The sequence below is a fragment of the Heloderma suspectum genome, chromosome 8 (genome assembly GCF_057233095.1).
Source record: "Heloderma suspectum isolate Gila_16-S chromosome 8, 16-S_ref, whole genome shotgun sequence".
In the NCBI taxonomy this organism is placed as follows: Eukaryota; Metazoa; Chordata; class Lepidosauria; order Squamata; family Helodermatidae; genus Heloderma; species Heloderma suspectum.
In genome coordinates this window covers 28,585,495-28,606,026 of record NC_139465.1, presented here as the reverse complement: position 1 = coordinate 28,606,026, position 20,532 = coordinate 28,585,495, and the positions used below count along the sequence as shown (strand labels likewise).

At 44.5% G+C, this 20,532-nt stretch overlaps 1 long non-coding RNA gene across 1 annotated transcript in view; it reads left to right on the top strand.

Moving 5' to 3' along the window:
• Positions 1 to 13,082: 13,082 nt before the first annotated feature.
• Positions 13,083 to 20,532, top strand: part of LOC146338996 (uncharacterized) — a 57,263-nt gene continuing 49,813 nt past the window's right edge. Inside the window, exon 1 of the long non-coding RNA XR_014784737.1 lies at positions 13,083 to 13,461. This is a non-coding gene — a long non-coding RNA (uncharacterized LOC146338996). The remainder of the gene's footprint in view (positions 13,462 to 20,532) is intronic.

Below are 20,532 nucleotides of genomic sequence, written 5' to 3'. Positions count from 1 at the left end.
GGATATGACAGTATTCCAGCTGAGCTATTTAGCATTCTAAAAGATGATGCTGTAAAGTGCTGCACTCAATATGCCAACAAATCTGGAACAATCAACAATGGTCACAAGACTGGAAAAGGTCAGTTTACATTCCAGTTCCAAAGAAGGGCAACACCAAAGAGTGTTCAAACTACCACACAATTGCGCTCATTTCACATGCCAGCAAGGTTATGCTCAAAATCCTACAAGCTACGCTTCAGCATTATGCGAACCGAGAACTACCGGAAGTACAAGCTGGGTTTTGAAGAGGCAGAGGAACTAGAGATCAAATCGCCAACTTTCGCTGGATCATGGAGAAAGCAAGAGAATTCCAGAAAAACGTCTATTTCTGCTTCATTGACTACGCGAAAGCCTTTGATTGTGTGGATCACAACAAACTCTGGCAAATTCTGAAAGAGATGGGGGTACCAGACCACATTACCTGTCTCCTGAGAAACCTGTACGAAGGTCAAGAAGCAACAGTAAGAACCAGACATGGAACAACTGATTGGTTAAAAATTGGGAAAGGAGTACGACAAGGCTGCATATTGTCGCCCTGCTGATTTAACTTATATGCAGAGTACATCATGAGAAATGCCGGGTTGGATGAATCAGAGGTCGGAATTAAGATTGCTGGGAGAATTATCAACAACCTCAGATATGCAGATGATACCACCCTAATGGCAGAAAGCGAGGACGATCTAAAGAGCCTCTTGTTGAAGGTGAAAGTGGAGAGTGCAAAAGCTGGTTTGAAACTCAACATTAAAAAAACGAAGATCATGGCATCTGGCCCCATCACTTCCTGGCATATGGAAGGGGAAGAAATGGAAGCAGTGACAGATTTTAGTTTCTTGGGTTCCAAGATCACCGCAGATGGTGATTATAGCCATAAAATTAAAAGACGCTTGCTCCTTGGGAGGAAAGCTATGGCAAACCTAGGCAGCATAGTAAGAAGCAGAGACATCACCTTGCCGACAAAGGTCCTCCTAATCAAAGCTATGGTTTTCCCACTAGTAACATATGGCTGTGAGAGCTGGACTATAAGGAAGGCTGAGCACTGAAGAATTGATGCTTTCAAACTGTGGTGCTGGTGAAGACTCTTACTAGTCCCCTGGACTGCAAGGAGGTCAAATCAGTCCATCCTAAAGGAAATCAACCTTGAGTGCTCACTAGAAGGACAGATACTGAAGCTGAAGCTCAAATATTTTGGCCATCTAATGCAAAGACAAAGCTAACTGGAAAAGGCCCTGATGCTGGGAAAGATTGAAGGCAAAAGGAGAAGGGGACGGCAGAGGATGAGATGGCTAGATAGCATCACCAATGCAATGAATATGAACTTGAGCACAAACCGGGTAGAGATGTCAGAGAATTCTGCCACGGATCTCGGTGAGGCCGAATGCCAGTGCATTCGGCCCCCCGAACTCCGTGGCAGAACAGCCTGCCACCCCCACGCCCCCCGCGGATCCCCCCCGGGACGAGACTCACCTGGGGCGGATCTTCCGGGCAGCGGCGGCTCCGGCGGTGGCTCCGGCGGTTGATCCAACAGTCGCTACGGCGGCGGCAGCCGGTCTTCCGACCAACTGCCACCACAGCCATTTCCAGGCTTGTGTAAAAAAAGAAAAAAAAAGACGTGATAGGCTACATAAAGATTTACGTAGCCTATCATGTCTAGGTTTTAAAAAAAAGAAAAAAAAGACATGATAGGCTATGTAAATCTTTAGGTAGCCTATCATGGTTGGGTGGGTTTTAAAAAAAACAAAACCGCGTACGCAAATGGCGGCGGCTGTAGCCGTAGAAGGATTTGCGTTCCTTCTTTTTACCATCTTAATCTACGTAAATATTTACGTAGACTATGATGGCGAAAATAAAGGGGAATGCAAATAGCGTTGTTGTTGTTGTTCAGTCGTTCAGTCGTGTCCAGCGCTATTTGCATCCCGTTTTAATTCACCGTTTTAGCCTACATAAAGATTTACATAGGCTAAAACAGTGAATGAAAAAGGGACACAAATAGCGCCCGCTATGCTATTTGCGCTCCCCTTTATTTTCGCCGTCATAGTCTACATAAATATTTACATAGATTAAGTTGGCCAAAAAGAAGGAACGCAAATGGCGGCGGCCATAGCCGCCGCCATTTGTGTACGCGGTTGGTTTTTTTGTGTGTGTTTTTTTTACCCAGAGACCTCCGCGGCCTGAAATCCGGCCATTCGAGGATTCCAGGGGGTGGAAAGGAACGCCTCCCCCCCCGGCCAGTATTCCAGGGGGAGGGATGGAACGCCTCCCCCCCACACTATCAACATAATCTGCGAAAGGTAAGTCACTTTCATACATCCCTAACTCCGGGAGAGAGGGGAGGACTGGAAGGCCTGGCATGCTATGGTCCATGGCGTCACGAAGAGTCGGACATGACTTAATGACTGAACAACAACAAATGTTATACTGTGATCCACCTTGGACTCCCATGCAGAAAAGACACAGTTTTATGTATTAAATAAATAATAAATAAGTGAATCACAGAAATGGACTCCATTTGCATATACACTGATTGCAATTAGGGTCTGAGTCAATACAGCCTCTTTCATGTGATCAACAGGTTTGTGGGAGTTTTAAAAACTGGGGTCATCCATCTGTCTCCCTGTGCCTGCAATTGCAGCTATACTGCCCTATGAAAGAAAGTAATTATACATCCTTATTAAGGACCATTTTCTGCACTACTCTTTGGAAGGGTATACCTAAAAATGTAAAGTGTGAATGGGACAAATGCATGTTTGTAGTGTAAACACATACAATATACAAGCATTCCCATCAGGGGATTGGATTGGTTGCTGCCTATTGAGTTATTAAACTTGGCTCTTTGCCCTAGATTCTCCCGTGGATTAAATGTAAATCCAAATCACTTCTTGCAGTTCAATGAACTGCCACATAATTCACTGTGACTTAAAAAAAAAAAAGGGTAAAAGAAAGGATGAATACATTTTCTGATAATAATTTAAAGTGCTACACTATAGATTGGTTAAAAAATGTGCATACATCATTGAATTTCTTAATATTTGACCATTTGGTACTAATGATGGCTCAACTCACCTGATTCGGGTTTTGGGTTTTTTTTAGCTTTCCTGGAAAATCTGTTTGGAACTGTTGATTAGTACTTTACAGTGCAATCCTATAAGGTCTACTCAGGTGTAAGCTGAATTGCGTTTGTGGGGCTTATGCTCGGTAAGTGGGCATATAGGATTGCAGCTCAAGGGAGAGTGGTTGAGAAAGTAAACTAATGGTGCAATCCTATGTATGTTTTAGACAGAAAAAGTCCTGTTATTCCTAGCATTCCCCAGCCAGCATGGCTGGCTGGGGAATGCTGGGAGTTCCAGGACTTTTTTCTGTCTAAACATTCTTAGGACTGCACCATAATAATAATAATAATAATAATAATAATAATAGGAGTGATAAGTGTAGTACAAGTAGCAGTAGTAGTGGGTGAAGGATGTTTGCCATTCCGAAGCACAAGAAAAAAGAAAGATTTTTTTGTGAAGTGGGGAAGGGGTAAACAGTAGTATGGAGGTCTCTCTAGAAAAGAGGAAGGCCTTGCTAGCCTGTGCTTAACTGAAAATTAACCTAAGAACATAACAAGAGCCATGCTGGATCAGACCAAGGATCCACCTAGTCCAGCATTCTGTTCACACAGTGGCCAACCAGCTGTTGACCAGGAACCTATAAGCAGGACACAAGTGCAAGAGCACCCTCCTGCCCATGTTCTCCAGCAACTGGTGTACATAAGCCTACTGCCTCTGGTACTGGAGGTAGCACACAGCCATTAGGAGAAGCAACCACTGATAGCCTTTTCTCCAGGTATTTATCTAGCCTCCTTTTAAAGGCATCCAAATTGGTGGCCATCACTACATCTTGAGGTAGCAAATTCCATAGTTTAACTAAGTGCTGTGTGAAAAAGTACTTTCTTTTATCCTTCCTGAATCTCCCACCATTCAGCTTCATGGGATGACCCCAGTTCCTAGTTTTTTGAGTGAGGGGGAAAAATGCCCCCCTATCACATTCTCCAGACTATGCAGAATAGTGTGGAGAATGTGGAGAGGGAGACATTTTTTATCACTCTCTCAAAATAATAGAACCCAAGGTCATCCCATGAAGCTGACTGGTGGGACAACATGATTTTGACATTCCCTTCCTAGGAGCATAGGGCATGTAGGTTCCTCTGCCCCCCAAATAGAAGCCCTGTTTTGCTTCTGGCAAGCCATCACTGTTAGTCACTCATACTTCGCAAACACACTTTTTTCACTATGGAAGGAGTGGGCTGGCTAGCCACAGCAGAAAACCCATTTCAAGTTTGACCTAAAATTAAAGGGTTCTGGCACTGTCTTGCAATGGGGATGAGGCTCCTTGAACTGGGGGGGGTCTTCTTTTGAACTCCTCAACAACCGGCAAATTCATCCTATCATCCGATCACTTGATCACCAGTTGCTGAGTGGATCTACTGAAATGGTGGCCTCTGTCTGTGTAGTGACTGATTCATTCACACCACTTGATGTTTGATAATGCAGTGTTCAACCATGGAGCAAGCACATATGAACCAGACTTGTGGACTCTTTGTTATGACCTCCCCATATTTTAACAATTGCTGAGGAACTGCCAAAAGATCAGGGTCTTAAAGGCAGTCAGTTGTGTGGGAAGGGGACAGAAATCTAGATTTAGATTCTCCCCCATTTTAAGTTCAGCGTTTGCTTTAAATAACTCTCCATTCTTCCACAAATATCCTAAAATTCAGCCTTGACCAACTGAACTTGTAGTCCAGGCCTGTGGCATGTTTAGAAGATGTAGGTCTATCTTCTCAGTGACTAATGCAAAGATTGAGAGCTTTTCTACACAAGGCAGTTGATCTGCTGTATCTATTTCTGGTTTCGTTACAGAACTGAGATCTGAGTTCCAGACAATGAGCTTTTCATTTCCTTCTTTTCCACTATATAAGCTCTAGGTGGTGTTGTCCTATAGAGTAACACAATTGCACCACTAAGGGGGGGGGAGTTTTCTTTTGGTTTCACAAATTACTCCATCTTTCCTGCTTTAACCCCCCCCCCCCCACACACACACACACACACAAGTGCTCTTTAAAACCAGAAGCTAAACTGGAGGGTCGCTTCACCTAAAGAACTCATAAATAACTGTAAGGAATGATGAGTCCACAATTAGCCCCTTGTTAGAAAAGCTCTGAATCTGACTCTGAATTGCAACCACAAATTGATGGTAGAACTGTGGAGATAAGGAGGAATTTCGAATAATGCTGACTTTAATATAATCCTTGAAAGACACTTGCATGCTGTAAAGTCCTATCAAAGAAGAAGAAGAAGAAGAACAAGAACAAGAAGAAGAAGAACAAGAACAAGAACAAGAACAAGAACAAGAAGAAGAACAAGAAGAAGAACAAGAAGAAGAACAAGAAGAAGAACAAGAAGAACAAGAACAAGAAGAAGAACTTTTGCTAATGCTGGTAACACAGCAAGAAGCCAAGTGCAGTCTAGGAGCATTTTACCCTCACAGCTGGGCTTAGACAGAAGGAGATTCAGACATGCCTGGCATAGCCGCTCTTGAAATGTCAGCATTCTTGCCACATCTAATGTCGAAGGCTGAACAGAATTATCACATTCATTTTGTTTACATGATAAAGAGTGCATCCAGAGCAGCAGTGTTTTTTTTTTTTTTTATGCAATCTGTTACTGATATTTGAATGATATCAGTATCATTCTGCAGGCCATGCCACATTCTATGATGGGTGGTTGTTCATGCTGTATTTCCTGGGCTGGTTTGTTGTTGATGATGATCTTTACATTAAATAAAATTCATGTACCCCATTAATTAACTACAGGCTTTTGAATGATTCATCTGGAGAGAAGGCACTGTCTCACGTCTTGGCCATTATTTCTCCCTATCTCACCTTTCATTAACTGAGCGTTATTGTTTAAAAGAAAGACAGAAGGGAGTTCCACCATCTATTGGATTAACCATAGGGCTAAGGGGGCCATAGCCCTCAGCCTATCATCTCAATCCACGAGCTACCCCAGACTCCCAACTTTCAGATGACAACAACAAGCAAGTTTCTAGCCCTTGTAGACCTGAGATACACAAGACAAAATGTTAAGGCATAATTCTATCCAACCATTTTGTGAGAAATGAGCCTGCTACCACTTTTCAGTGTGTTTAGCCAATGGGTGAAGTTATACTCCACACTAAGGCTGCCTTTACACTAAAGAAAACCCCCTTGTTTGTTGTTTATTCAGTCAGTCACTTCCGACTCTTCGTGACTTCATGGACCAGCCCACTCCAGAGCTTCCTGTCAGCCGTCACCACCCCCAGCTCCCCCAAGGTTGAGCCCGTCACCTCCAGAATATCATCCATCCACCTTGCCCTTGGTCGGCCCCTCTTCCTTTTGCCTTCCACTTTCCCTAGCATCAGCATCTTCTCCAGGGTATCCTGTCTTCTCATGATGTGGCCAAAGTACTTCAGTTTTGTCTTTAATATAATTCCCTCAAGTGAACAGTCTGGCTTTATTTCATGAAGTATGGACTGGTTTGATCTTCTTGCATTCCAAGGTACTCTCAGAATTTTCCTCCAGCACCACAGTTCAAAAGCATCTATCTTCCTTCGCTCAGCCTTCCTTATGGTCCAGCTCTCGCAGCCATAGGTTACTTGCTTGAACTATGCGGACCTTTGTTGTCAGTGTGATGTCTCTGCTCTTCACTATTTTATCAAGGTTTGTCATTGCTGTCCTCCAAAGAAGTAAATGTCTTCTGATTTCCTGGCTGCAGTCAGCGTCTGCAGTCATCCTTGCGCCTAGAAAGACAAAGTCTGTCACTGCCTCCACGTTTTCTCCCTCTATTTGCCAGTTATCAATCAAGCTGGTTGCCATAATCTTGGTTTTTTTGAGGCTGAACTGCAACCCAGCTTTTGCACTTTCTTCTTTCACCTTCGTCATGAGGTTCCTCAGCTCCTCCTCGCTTTCAGCCATCAAAGTGGTATCATCTGCATACCTGAGATTGTTAATGTTTCTCCAGTGATTTTAACTCCAGCCTTGGCTTCATCAAGCCCAGCACATCGCATGATGTGTTCTGCATACAGGTTGAATAGGTAGGGTGAGAGTATACAACCCTGCCATACTCCTTTCCCAATCTTAAACCAGTCCGTTGTTCCATAGTCTGTTCTTACCATTGCCATTTGGTCATTATACAGATTCCTCAGGAGGCAGACAAGATGACTTGGTATCCCCATACCACCAAGAACTTGCCACAATTTGCGATGATCCACACAGTCAAAGGCTTTAGAATAGTCAATAAAACAGAAATAGATGTTTTTCTGAAACTCCCGGGCTTTCTCCATTATCCAGTGGATACTGGCAATTTGGACTCTTGTTGCTCTGCCTTTTCTAAACCCAGCTTGTACATCTGGCAATTCTCGTTCCATGAATTGCTGGAGTCTACCTTGCAAGAACTTGAGCATTACCTTACTGGCATGTGAAATAAGTGCCACTGTTCGATAGTTTGAACATTCTTTGGTGCTTCCCTTTTTTGCTATGGGGATATAGGTTGATCTTTTTCCAATCTGTTGGCCATTCTTGTGTTTTCCAAATTTGCTGGCATATGGCATGCATCACCTTGACAGCATCATCTTGCAAGATTTTAAACAGCTCAGCTGGGATACCATCATCTCCTGCTGCCTTGTTATTAGCAATGCTTCTTAAGGCCCATTCAACCTCACTCTTCAGGATGTCTGGCTCTAGCTCACTGACCACATGGTCAAATCTATCCCCGATATTATTATCCTTCCTATACAGATCTTCCATATATTCTTGCCACATTTCTTGATCTCTTCTGCTTCTGTTAGGTCCTTGCCATCTTTGTTTTTGATCATACCCATTTTTGCCTGGAATTTGCCTCTGATGTTTCTAATTTTCTGGAAGAGGTCTCTTGTCCTTCCTGTTCTATTATCTTCTTCCGCTTCCACGCATTGCTTGTTTAAAAATAATTCCTTATCTCTTCTGGCTAACCTCTGGAATTTTGCATTTAATTGGGCATATCTCCCCCTATCACTGTTGCCTTTTGCTTTCCTTCTTTCTTGGGCTGCTTCCAGTGTCTCAGCAGACAGCCATCTTGCCTTCTTGGTTGTCTTTTTCTTTGGGATGTTTTTTGTTGCCACCTCCTGAACTATGTTGCGAACTTCTGTCCATAGTTCTTCCGGGACCCTGTCTACTAAATCTAGTCCCTTAAATCTATTCTTCACCTCCACTGCATATTCATGAGGAATATTAGTGAGCTCATATGTAACTGATCTGTGGGTCTTCCCTATTCTCTTTAGTCTGATTCTAAATTGTGCAATAAGAAGTTTGTGATCTGAACTACAATCAGCTCCAAGTCTTGTTTTTACCAACTGCATAGATGTCCACCACCTTTGGCTACAAAGGATGTAGTCAATCTGATTTTGGTGTCGACCGTCTGGTGAAGTCCATGTATAAAGTTGTCTCTTAGGTTGTTGGAAGAGAGTGTTTGTTATGCACAGTGAGTTGTCTTGGCAAAATTCTATCAGCCTATGTCCCACTTCATTTTGTTCTCCCAGACCATGCTTGCCTGTAATTCCAGGTGTCATTTGACTACCCACCTTAGCATTCCAGTCTCCTGTAATGAAAATAACATCTTTTTTTGGTGTACTATCCAGTAGGTGCTGCAGATCCTCATAGAACTGATCTACTTCTGCTTCTTCAGCATCTGTGGTTGGGGCGTATATTTGGATCACTGTGATGTTAAATGGCTTACCCTGAATTCGAATTGAGATCATTCTGTCTTTTTTTGGATTGTATCCAAGCACTGCTTTAGCCACTTTATTATTAATTATGAAGGCTACTCCATTTCTTCTGTGGTCCTCTTGTCCACAGTAGTAGATCTGACTGGTGGTCATTTGATGTGAAGTGGCCCATTCCAGTCCATTGCAGTTCACTGACACCCAAAATGTCTATATTTAATCTTGACATCTCCCCAATAACCACATCCAATTTGCCCTGGCTCATAGATCTTACATTCCAGGTTCCTATGGTGTGTTGATCTTTAGAACATCGGATTCGTCGTTCACCACCAGCACCATCGGCTGCTAGCCGTCCTTTCGGCTTTGAGCTAGCTGTGTCATCACATCTGGGGCTAGTTGAATTTATCCTCTGTTCCTCCCCAGTAGCATTTTGACCATCTTCCGACCTGGGAGTCCCATCTTCCGATGGTATACCGACATATCTCTGGTTGTACTGATCCATTTAGTTTTCATGGCAAGAATACTGGGGTGGGTTGCCGTTTCCTTCCCCAGGGATCATATTTAGTCTGACCTCTCTGCCATGACCTTCCCATCTTGGGTGTCCCTTCACGGTTTAGCTCACGACGTCATTGAGGTGCTCAAGCTCCAGCACCACGACAAGGTAACCATCTCCTTTGCTGAAGAAGAAAACCCCTTGCAGCCCTCCCATTCTGGAGCCTTTCCACATTTACAGCGGCTCCCAGACAGCGACGTGATTGCTGAGAGGGGAAGCTTTTAATTTTCAAGGTTCCATAGAATTCAATGAAACACCGCCATCTAGTGGCTGTTTCAATCATGTTACATTCTGACTTTAAAAAATGGTTCATTAGTTCCGGATCTTTTTGTGATGAAATAAGCAGGAAATACTTATGAATGTGCCCCGGAGGTTAATGGCATCATGAAAAGAACCTGCAAACTTCTGTGAGTGAGCAATCTCAATATTAGGATAAAAGCCCTGTGTGAACGAGCCCTAAGAGGTAAGAATACCATAGAATAACCAGTTGTCTGCAGAAGGAACTACCTGGTTCATTTTGCCCTTGTGGGCAGGTGGATGGGTGTGGGGGGGTACCCTTCTCAAATAAAGATAACTGACAATAGAAAGCAATTGTTTTATAGAATTTTACAAACCAGAACAACACAGAACTTTAGTGTAGCTGTGGTAGGGCAGTAGCATATCTTGCCCAAAATAATAGGTAGCTATTTCATGCCAAAAAATAAAATATGCTTAAAAAAACTGCATCTCTAAGCATTAAAGAAATCACCCTGCCAAAACCATCATTATACCTACATTGCATGTGTGTGTGGTGGTACTGGTAGTGAGGGCACTATGTTTGAGTTTGGGTTACATTATCCTTGCAAAATGTCCACTGTTGTTATACCCATATTGCTGGGAGGGAGGGAGGGAGGGAGGGAGGGAGGGAGGGAGGGAGGGAGGGAGGGAGGATAGTTTATGAAATCACTGCGCTGTAGTCCAGTGTTATCTAGTATGCTGGGGTTTGAGCAGAGGGAACTTAAGTAAGGGTGGAGATGAAGTTCAGGAGAAGGATGATGTTTTCATAAAGTTTATTAATGCAGTGCCCTATTTCTGTTCAGAGAAGTAAGTCCCATTGATGAAATGGGTGTTGGTCCCAGGTAAGAGGCTATAGGATGGATTCTCTTCCCTGCGAGTAAGCTTCATTTAGCTCAGGGACTTCTCTGAACAGACATGTGGAGAATGGGCTCTAACTGCCTGCTTATTCCCTAATGAGCTCAGCTCAACTGAAACACCTTTCATGATCCACCTTAAGAGTATTCTCTGGTTATCTTACTTTCTCCACCCATTACTGACAACCACTCTGGGTTTCTCATTAGTCATTCAGCTTTTGACATCCCTTCCTAGGAAGCTATGTGTGTGTGCATGCAGGGAATTTGAAATGGTGGTGACTCACTCTCTTTCTGAGTTCTTAGTTGGCTCAGCTATTGGTGATATCAGAGGAGGTGATCCTTGCCCAGTGTGCCAATCATCTACCCCTTCCCTGAACACACACACCATTACAGCAAGAGAGCAACAACATGCCAGCTCTCTAGTAGGTGTGTTTAGCATTTCAGCCCATTTTTTTTTCTCCATTGAGTTCTTTCTGTCTCTGAAGGAAGGGAAAGGGGAAGAGGACATAGAGAGATTTAAGTTGCAATTCTATGAACCTTCTGGGAGTAAGTCTTACTGAACACAATGGGTAAAGGGTGAAAGGTGTCCTAGGTTTGTGCTGTAAGGCTGCACTACTAGGGATGTGTGTACAAGCAAAACTCTAGTTTATCAAAGCTCCAAATTCTACTTCAGAGCTCATTATGTCTCATGTCATGTCCATATCAGATTGTGATCTTTGTTATTTTCTTTTTGCATAAACATGTATGCATTTTTAAAACATATCCATCAATTGTGTGCATATTTGAAATGTACACATCCTTTCCCCATTGATTTAAGCATGTTTCTGCATGTTTTTCAAAAGTACTCAATGGTTCATGCACATTTTTTGAATGTACACATGCTGTCAAACATATCTTTTTTGATCTGGAAATCATACTGAAAGCTTGGAAACGTGCAGACTTTGCATTGATTTGCATTAGAATCCATGTTCAGTCCAGAAGGTTTGAACTGGTAAAAATGCTGATAAAAAAATGAACTGAAACAAATTTCACATACATCCCTATATACGCACGTGCCTGGGGGTAAACCCCATTGAACACAGTAGTACATACTTCAGAGGAGACATATACAGAGTTACACTATTAATAATGTTTCTTTGAGTTGATGGTCAGGCAGAAGATGGAGCCATATAGGTGGGACGTATGAAAAGCAAGAGGATATTCTTCAAATATTGAATTTTTACTATGAGTTGTAAGAGTTGATGTCAATCATCAGGCTCCCTCCCCAGGGACACTAGGGCTATGCACCACTTCGACTTGAACCTGAACTCCAAGTCAAAGTGGGGTGCTTTGGGACACCTTCAAATTGAGGCGAAGGGGCACAAAGCAGCCTGAAGCAAATCAGGTCGCTCCAAAGTGTTTTGGTGCACTTTAGAGCAATCCGGAGGCCCAGCTCCCACGCCACTGCTTAGCCTCCAGCTCCTTACCAGGGTCCTCTGGACATGCACTGGCAGCTGTCTTGTTGTTCCAGAGTGGGGAGATGTCAGGATTGATTCTGAGCACAGGGAGATAGTTAGCAGCTCAGATTCAGAAGAGGAGCACGCAGAGCCAAGGGAGGCATTTTTGCAAGCCAGTTCAGATATGTGTAGGTGTGCTTCTCAGGTTACCAACTCCCAGATGGCTGGGCGTGAAGCTTCCTCCTTGCCCCCCTCTGTGAGAAGCAGCGAGCAGGAGGTGGAGGGGACTGAGGTCTGTGACCTATGAGATGCGAGGCGGAGATGCAGAGCTAAGAGGGAAATGTCAGGGGTGGAGCTCAGAGAGTCGCCCTGGTTAACGATGCATAAGAAGCTACGCAGGGAAGCATCGCGTGAGGGGTGGGACCTCCCTCCCTAAGTTAGCCTAGCCAGAAAGCTTCCCTTTCAAATTACGGGCAACTTTTGGTGATCCCATTTGAATCCCCTGGAGGCTTTCCTCTGTCTCCAGAGAGTCTTGGAGGATTTGCATCTGTAAGGAACCTGTGAATAATGAATTAAAGGCTAAAGCCTCTGTGTGTGTGTGTGTGTGTGTGTGTGTGTGTGTGTGAATGCTTAAGGATACAGGGGCCAAGGGATTTGTGACAGGAGCCATTTCTAAAATGGTGGCTCCCTGCATTTCTGGAAATACAGGGAGTTGCTGTTTTAACAATGGCTCCCCCCATTCCCAGGAACAATAAGACGGCTGCTGGCACCTGTCCAGAGGGCCTAGGAGCTGGCAGAAGCAGGGCCCTGGTGGCAGTGGCAGTGGCAGCAGCCCACCCCCATTGTGAGCTGCTGCTGCTGGCCTGACTCAAGTCTTCACAGGCTCCTCACAACAAGCAAGGAACCTGTGAAGGCTTGAACAGAGGCAGGAGTTGGCCTCCAGCTGGGTACCCTCACCTCCTTGCAAGGAAGTGTAGTAAAAATGTAACCTAAAAGCCATTGTATGTGTCTTAAGCAGCACATAGTACTGTAAGAGCTGCGCATACCTGGAATGAGCAGACAGTAACCCTAAGATAAGGTTGCTAAGCAAACCGCTGGCAACCAATCAAAAGTAACACGCTGGCTGAGGAATGCAAGCTAAGTGATAAAACTGTAGCGCGGAGGTTGCCCAGGGTCGACTCTACTTTGAGCGTGAGCTCCTTTGTCGAACTGTTTGCAAATGATAAAATCGAGTTGGACCCAGCCTGAAGTTGACTCTCCTCTTTGGGGCAAATTGGACTAGCCTCCAGGGGGCGAAACTAGCATTTTGTGCAACAAACTGGCGAGCAGTCAGGAGTCCCTTGGACCACCCTGGGGTCAAACAACAGAACCGGCAAAGGTGCCTGTGGGGCGCGCCGGACCGCCTTTGAGGTCTGCCACGGCACCAGAGAACGGGGGTCGGGACACCCAGGAGGTTAAAGGCGTGGACTCCATTGATTGAGTCAACCAGGCTGAATGGGTCTGAAGAGACGGCACTAGGGTGTTGGGCAGAGTAAGTACTTGATTTCTCTTCTGTCTTTCTGTTTAAGTTGCCTTTGGAGCGTCTGAGGTTTGTCAGACTCTGTGTAAACGTCTGAGGTTTGTCAGACTCCGTGTCAGTGTCGGAGGTTTGTCAGGCTCCGTGTATGGTTTCAAATAGAGGTAGGCACAATGGGGGCGGGTAGCTCCCGTTTAGAAAGCTCTGCCACTCCCTTGGGATGCATGCTAAAGAACTTTAGCAAAGTCAAGCGTCTGAGGTTTGTCAGACTCCGTGTACTAAGATGTCGAAAGGCAAGCTGGTTACACTCTGTCAATTGGAATGGCCAGCATTTGGAATTAGTTGGCCAGACATAGGATCCTTTGGTGTAAATCTTGTAAATGCTGTATATAAAAATGTGGTGAATAATGGGCAATGGGATCAATTCGCCTATATTGATGGTTGGTTGAATTGGTGCGGAAAGAATCCCCCTTAGTTACAGAAGTGTAAATGTGTAAATGTGTTACTGGCAAAGGACCACAGGGGCAAGAGACCCCGGGTGGTGTCTGAATCAAGTAGTAAGAGATAAATTTGCCTCAGGGAAGGTGAGGTTATCAGCATTTGGGTGAGTGCCAACCAAAATCCACTGAATGCGAGAAAAGGTTGAATATAAAGTTCAATATTGTAAAGTCATGATGGTATGCTCTGAGGTGAAGCCCAAAGCCCCTGTTCTCCCTGATTCAAGCCCCACAGAAGGAGCTTGAAGACTGGGAGACCCTGCCCAAGGTGCCCTGAGCTCCCCCCGGTCTGATTCGGTCTGTTAGGTTGGGAGGAGAGGTTGTTGGGGGAGGGAGGGGGCCCTCCAGAGACAGTTTGTCTGCCACCGTATCCAAGTTTGTTAGAAGAAGCAAAAGCAGTTAAAAAAGTTGCAACTTCTGAAGAAAGAGATTTGTTTGACGACTTAAAGACTGTGGCAAAATCAAGAAACAAAGACAGAGCAAGTTCTTAAAATATCAGGGTCTGTGTAAGCTTATCTCTGTCAGCCTGCTCAGAGCAGAGCCAAGGGGGACTTGCCTAACCCCCCTTCGCCGTGGCTGGTTTAGCCTTAGCAAGCAGAGAGGCTGGAAGGTGTTTGTGAGGACCTGACAAAAGAGTGAGATTTGCAAAAAAAAACCAAGAAAAGCATCACAGCTGGAAAGCTGAGCAGCACTGCTCTGTTCTTATCTGTGGAGGAATCTAGAAGAGGTGTAAGGTTACACCTTCCCCATTCGAACTGATGAAGAGACACAGAGCTTTTGTTAAAAGCATCCCTTCTTTATGGCCCAAAGCCTTCTTTGTTAGAAGCACTCTGCACATGGACTGGAACTTTGCACAGTTAAAGACTTGCCATAAAAAGTACTGTGAGGCTTGTCATAGCCTTAAACTCCCGTTGTTGTAGATTGTGTGTTTGTTTGTGACCAGCTCAGTGTAAAGTTTAATTTGTGATTTTAACACTCAGATAAAAAGCTGCATTTAGCTGAAAGAACTGGGTATATTTAGCCTTGAGAAGAAAAGACTGAGGGGAGATCTGATAGCACTCTTCAAGTACTTGAAAGGTTGTCCCAGAGAGGAAGGCCAGGATCTCTTCTCGATCATCCCAGAGTGCAGGACACAGAATAATAGGCTCAAGTAACAGAAAGCTGGATTCTGGCTGAACGTCAGGAGAAACGTCCTAACTGTTAGAGCAATATGACAATGGAACCCATTACCTAAGGAGATGGTGGGCTCTCCCACCCTGGAGGCATTCAAGACAAGGCTGGACAGCCATCTGTCAGGGATGCTCTGATTTAGATTCCTGCACTGAGCAAGGGGTTGGACTCGATGGCCTTGTAAGCCCCTTCCAACCCTACTATTCTATGATTCTATGATTTCCAAGGCTTTGATTTCATTTACCCTAATGAAGCATACAGATACAAATTTCTAGAGATTCATAGACTACAAAGGAAACAGCCTTCAAAAAGTTCAAAGAGAAACTACAAAAGTTAGTTTCCCTTTAAAAAGGGGGGCAGCAAATTCTCTTAACTTAAGAGGTGAGAGAGAAAGAGTCCCCCACTCTCCCGTGATACTTCTAAGCCCAGCTGTGTTTCTGAAGCCTAAGAAAGTTCCTGCCCCATGTGTTCCAGCTCTTTCTCAAAATCTGAACTGTTCTGATGTTCCATTTGCTCAGAGGCAAACCTGACACTCTGCCAAAACTTATGCAGTGTGGAGTTGCCGATGCAAAAATGGTGGCTTGGAACTCTTTCCACATATGAGAACGCCCTTCCCTTGATTTTAATGAGCCCTGACCATGCAGTCAGAGGAGCAGTATAATGGTTAGATCTGCTCCACCATGCCCTACTATACAAAACAAATGTTTTCCAGTCATGGTGTTAGATTTTAATGATATGAAAAAGGTATAAAAGAAGGCAGAAAAAAGTAGCAGACAAAAAGGCTTAAAAAAAGAAAGAAAGCTTATCCCAAATGTGTGTCGTTGAGATTAGTAAGAAGATCTAAGCAAGCGAGTCTCTGTCGAAGCAATGGCAAACAGCCTAACTTGAAGAAAACAAAGAGTTAAAACTGGTGCATGGCACAGAGAATTTGAAACATGATTTGCAGAACAGGCAAGCCAAAAGATAAGTGTGCCTGTTACAAGAGGGAGGCTATAGTAGCCATAAAAAGGGGTGAAGCCCCCGTATGAAGCTTTAACAAAAATATTACCCACTAGAAGTGGACAATTAAAATAAAAAAGGCTTTTCTTAAATTGAAGCAAGCCTTAATATCACCGCCTGCTTTAGCCTTATCAGACCCCAGATCATGAAGTTTTTAGAGCTATGGTGCACATGAGAGCACATAAAAAAGTGCCATTCCTGGAAAAAGGAAAAGGCAATGCTGGCAGCCACCATGGGCGGAGATATAAACAGCAGCTTGAGAGCACAGAAGCGACCGGGGGGGGGGGGGCAGAAAAGGAAAGGGCCAACCGGGGCTCAATAAATGTGCGTATTGCCGAGAGAAGAGACATTGGAAGAAAGATTGTCCAGAGCTGAAAGAAAAGAGAAAAGAGACTCACCCTGAAGGCTGCCAAATGCTGGCAGGGTCCTCCAGTGGGGGGGGAGTCTAGCTGAAGGGCCACCACCCTACGAACAAACGCTCGGGAGAATCCCAAGGTAAAAGTAAGGGTTGGTGGCAAGGACTGTAAAGCCCTAGTAGATACTGAAGCCATATTTTCTATGATCCCTGTGAAGCCCCCCCGCAAGAGAAAGTGGAAAGCATGTAACTATAAAAGAAATTAAAGGGAAAAGAAACAAACTAAATTGCCCATGTGTAAGCCCCTCCTCATGAAGACTGGAAATAACATACTGGAACATGCCTTTGTAGTTTCATCTGCATACCTAGTTGCCCTCTTGGGGCGGGACTTGTTAACAAAACTGCAAGCTAAAATCTTCTTCAGTGATAATCAGATTGTAGTACAGCTGCCAGCAATGCAGGGCTCAAATTATCGAATGGCCCTTCAAGCAATCAAGATTGTGTCAGAGGCCAAAGGGACTGAGATTTTAGAGAATGTTAATCCATGTGTGTGGGCAGACAGAACCCCTGCCCGACCAAATGTATAACACAAATTAAAATCTTCTTTAAAAAGGGAGAGCCCTGTGTGCGTAAGGCAGTATCCTCTGAAAAAAGCCACCTGTGCAGGCTTGAAGCCGCTCATTGAGAAGTTCAAAAATTATGGTTAGTTAATAAAGGGATCATCCCCCTTTAACACCCCGATTTTGAGTGCGCCCGAGGCAGATAGCACCTCCTACAGGTTAGACCAAGACCTGAGAACAGTGGCTGACTGCCCTTTGTGCCTCAAAAATGATTCAAAGATGTTTGAGCCCCCAGCTCAAATGAGAAGTCGCCCATGCGCTTACTATCCTTTTCAGAGATTTCAAATTGACTTTTCAGAGTTGCCCCAGACTCATGGCTATCGGTACCTGCTAGTAATGATAAAAGCAATTGACTGTACTGCTCAGACAGTAGCCAAGATCCTGTTAAAAAGTAATCCCTAAGCTCTTGTTACCTAAAGAGAGTGAATCAAATCAGGGGCCCCATTTTGTTGGACAAGTGACGCAAGTAGTGGCCCAGGCATAACAAACTAACTAGAAGCTACACCCCCCTTGGAAACCTCAATCTACAAGTCAAGTTGAGAAGATGAACCACACCTTAAAGACAATGCTCACTAGAATTTGTTTAAAGATTAAGTTGAAAGGCCACAGGCCTTGCCAATCACCTTGACTCGAGTACGGTGCACCCCCAAGGGAAGTATTAAATTGACACCATTTAAACGTTCCATAAGCGCCCACCCCGGATATTACCTATGGCTGACAGCTTAAATGTAAATTTAGAAGTAAGAGTTTTAAGATTCAAGATTGTGTTACTGCCTTGCAGTCTGTTTTGTTTTCACACGTTTGCGACACCGCACCAATCCTGGCCTTTAGATGCTCCAGTGCATAATCTCAGTCCCAGCGATTGGGTGCTAATCCAGTCCTGGAAAGATGAACCACTTACTGAGAAATGAAAGGGTCCATTCCAGGTTCTACTCACCACTCACACGGCTATAAAAGTCGCTAAAGGAAAAAAGTGGATCCATCACCTGCACCAGAGAGGGTCACACCGGAAGCTGACTCACCTGAAGGTCACCGTTGGAATAATGAACCCCTGAAAGGACTCAAGTAGCTCTACAGAAAGAGGGTGCTCTCGTTTCAAGGGTTCCTGATGAACGGAACAAAACTGAGTTCCAAAAGTTCAAAAAAAAGGGGTTTTGTTGTCAACATTCTAGTAGCTAGAACAAAGGTGCCCTAGGCCTCACTTGCTGTTTAGAGAAAACCATCAATGCCACAGCAATAATAGTTTGCGCCTTTAAGTGCATAGTCCACCGCGGGACCAAAGAGAGTATAAATTTGAGAAAAGTCTTTTGAGGGGGGGAATTGTAGTAAAAATGTAACCTAAAAGCCATTGTATGTGTCTTAAGCAGCACATAGTACTGTAAGAGCTGCGCATGCCTGGAATGAGCAGACAGTAACCCTAAGATAAGGTTGCTAAGCAAACCGCTGGCAACCAATCAAAAGTAACACGCTGGCTGAGGAATGAAAGCTAAGTGATAAAACTGTAGCGCGGAGGTTGCCCAGGGTCGACTCTGCTTTGAGCGTGAGCTCCTTTGTCGAACTGTTTGCAAACAATAAAATCGAGTTGGACCCAGCCTGAAGTTGACTCTCCTCTTTGGGGCAAATTGGACTAGCCTCCAGGGGGCGAAACTAGCATTTTGTGCAACAGAAGTGAGAGAGAGAGCACAGGTGGAGGGCGACTCCTACCTCTGTCAGCTGACTCAAGCATTCACGGTCTCCTCGCAAGCAAGGAAGCTTGAGCAGAAGCAGGAGTCATCCTCCAACCTAGCCCCTGAATCGGCCTGAGCTGAATCAGGCCCAGCCCACCTCAGAAGCCCCAAAGTGACTTCTGAGTCTGATAGGGGGAGTCCATGCACAGCCCTAGTCTCCATAAGATAAAATTCCAGGTGGGATACTGGATACATCTTGTGTCTGTACAATAAGGCACCATGAAGTGAACAGCCAGCCATTTTAAGTTCTACGGAGGCTTAGTGTGACACTTATTATTAATGTCAGACAATTGTTGTTGTATTTCAGTCCTTCAGTCGTGTCCGACTCTTCGTGACCCCATGGACCATAGCACGCCAGGCCTTCCTGTCCTGCACTCTCTCCTGGAGAATGGTCAAGTTCATATTCATTGCATCAGTGATGCTATCTAGCCATCTCATCCTCTGTTATCGCCTTCTCCTTTTGCCTTCAGTCTTTCCCAGCATCAGGGTCTTTTCCAGAGAGTTTTCTCTTCGCATGAGGTGGCCAAAATATTTGAGCTTCAGCTTCAGTATCTGTCCTCCCAATGAGCACTCAGGGTTGATTTCCTTTAGGATGGACTGATTTGACCTCCTTGCAGTCCAGGGGACTCGTAAGAGTCTTCTCTAAAACCACAGTTCGAAAGCATCAATTCTTCAGCGCTCAGCCTTCCTTATAGTCCAGCTCTCATAGCCATACATTACTACTGGGAAAACCATAGCCTTGATTAGACAGACCTTTGTCGGCAAGGTGATGTCTCTGCTTCTTACTATGCTGTCTAGGTTTGCCATAGCTTTCCTCCCAAGGAGCAAGCGTCCTTTAATTTCATGGCTACAGTCACCGTCTGTGGGTGTGGTGATCTTGGAGCCCAAGAAAATAAAATCTGTCACTGCTTCCAGTTCTTCCCCTTCCATATGCCAGAAAGTGATGGGGCCAGATGCCATGATCTTCATTTTTTTAATGTTGAGTTTCAAACCAGCTTTTGCACTCTCCTCTTTCACCCTCAACAAGAGGCTCTTGAGATCCTCTTCGCTTTCTGCCATTAGGGTGGTATCGTCTGCATATCGGAGGTTGTTGATAGTTCTCCCGGCAATCTTAATTCCGACCTGTGATTCATCCAACCTGGCGTTTCTCATGATGTGCTCTGCATATAAGTTAAATAAGCAGGGTGACAATATACACCCTTGTCGTACTCCTTTCCCAATTTTGAACCACTCAGTTGTTCCATGTCTGGTTCTTACTGTTGCTTCTTGACCCTCATACAGGTTTCTCAGGAGACAGGTAAGGTGGCCTGGTACTCCCATCTCTTTCAGAATTTGCCACAGTTTGTTGTGATCCACACAATCAAAGGCTTTAGCATAGTCAATGAAGCAGAAATAGACGTTTTTCTGGAATTCCCTTGCTTTCTCCATGATCCAGCGAAAGTTGGCGATTTGATCTCTAGTTCCTCTGCTCTTCGAAACCCAGCTTGTACTTCCAGTAGTTCTCAGTTCGCATACTGCTGAAGCCTAGCTTGTAGGATTTTAAGCATCACCTTGCTAGCATTTGAAATGAGTGCAATTGTACGGTAGTTTGAACACTCTTTGGCATTGCCCTTCTTTGGAACTGGAATGTAAACTGACCTTTTCCAGTCTTGTGGCCACTGTTGAGTGTTCCAAATGTGTTGGCATATTGAGTGCAGCACTTTAACAGCATCATCTTT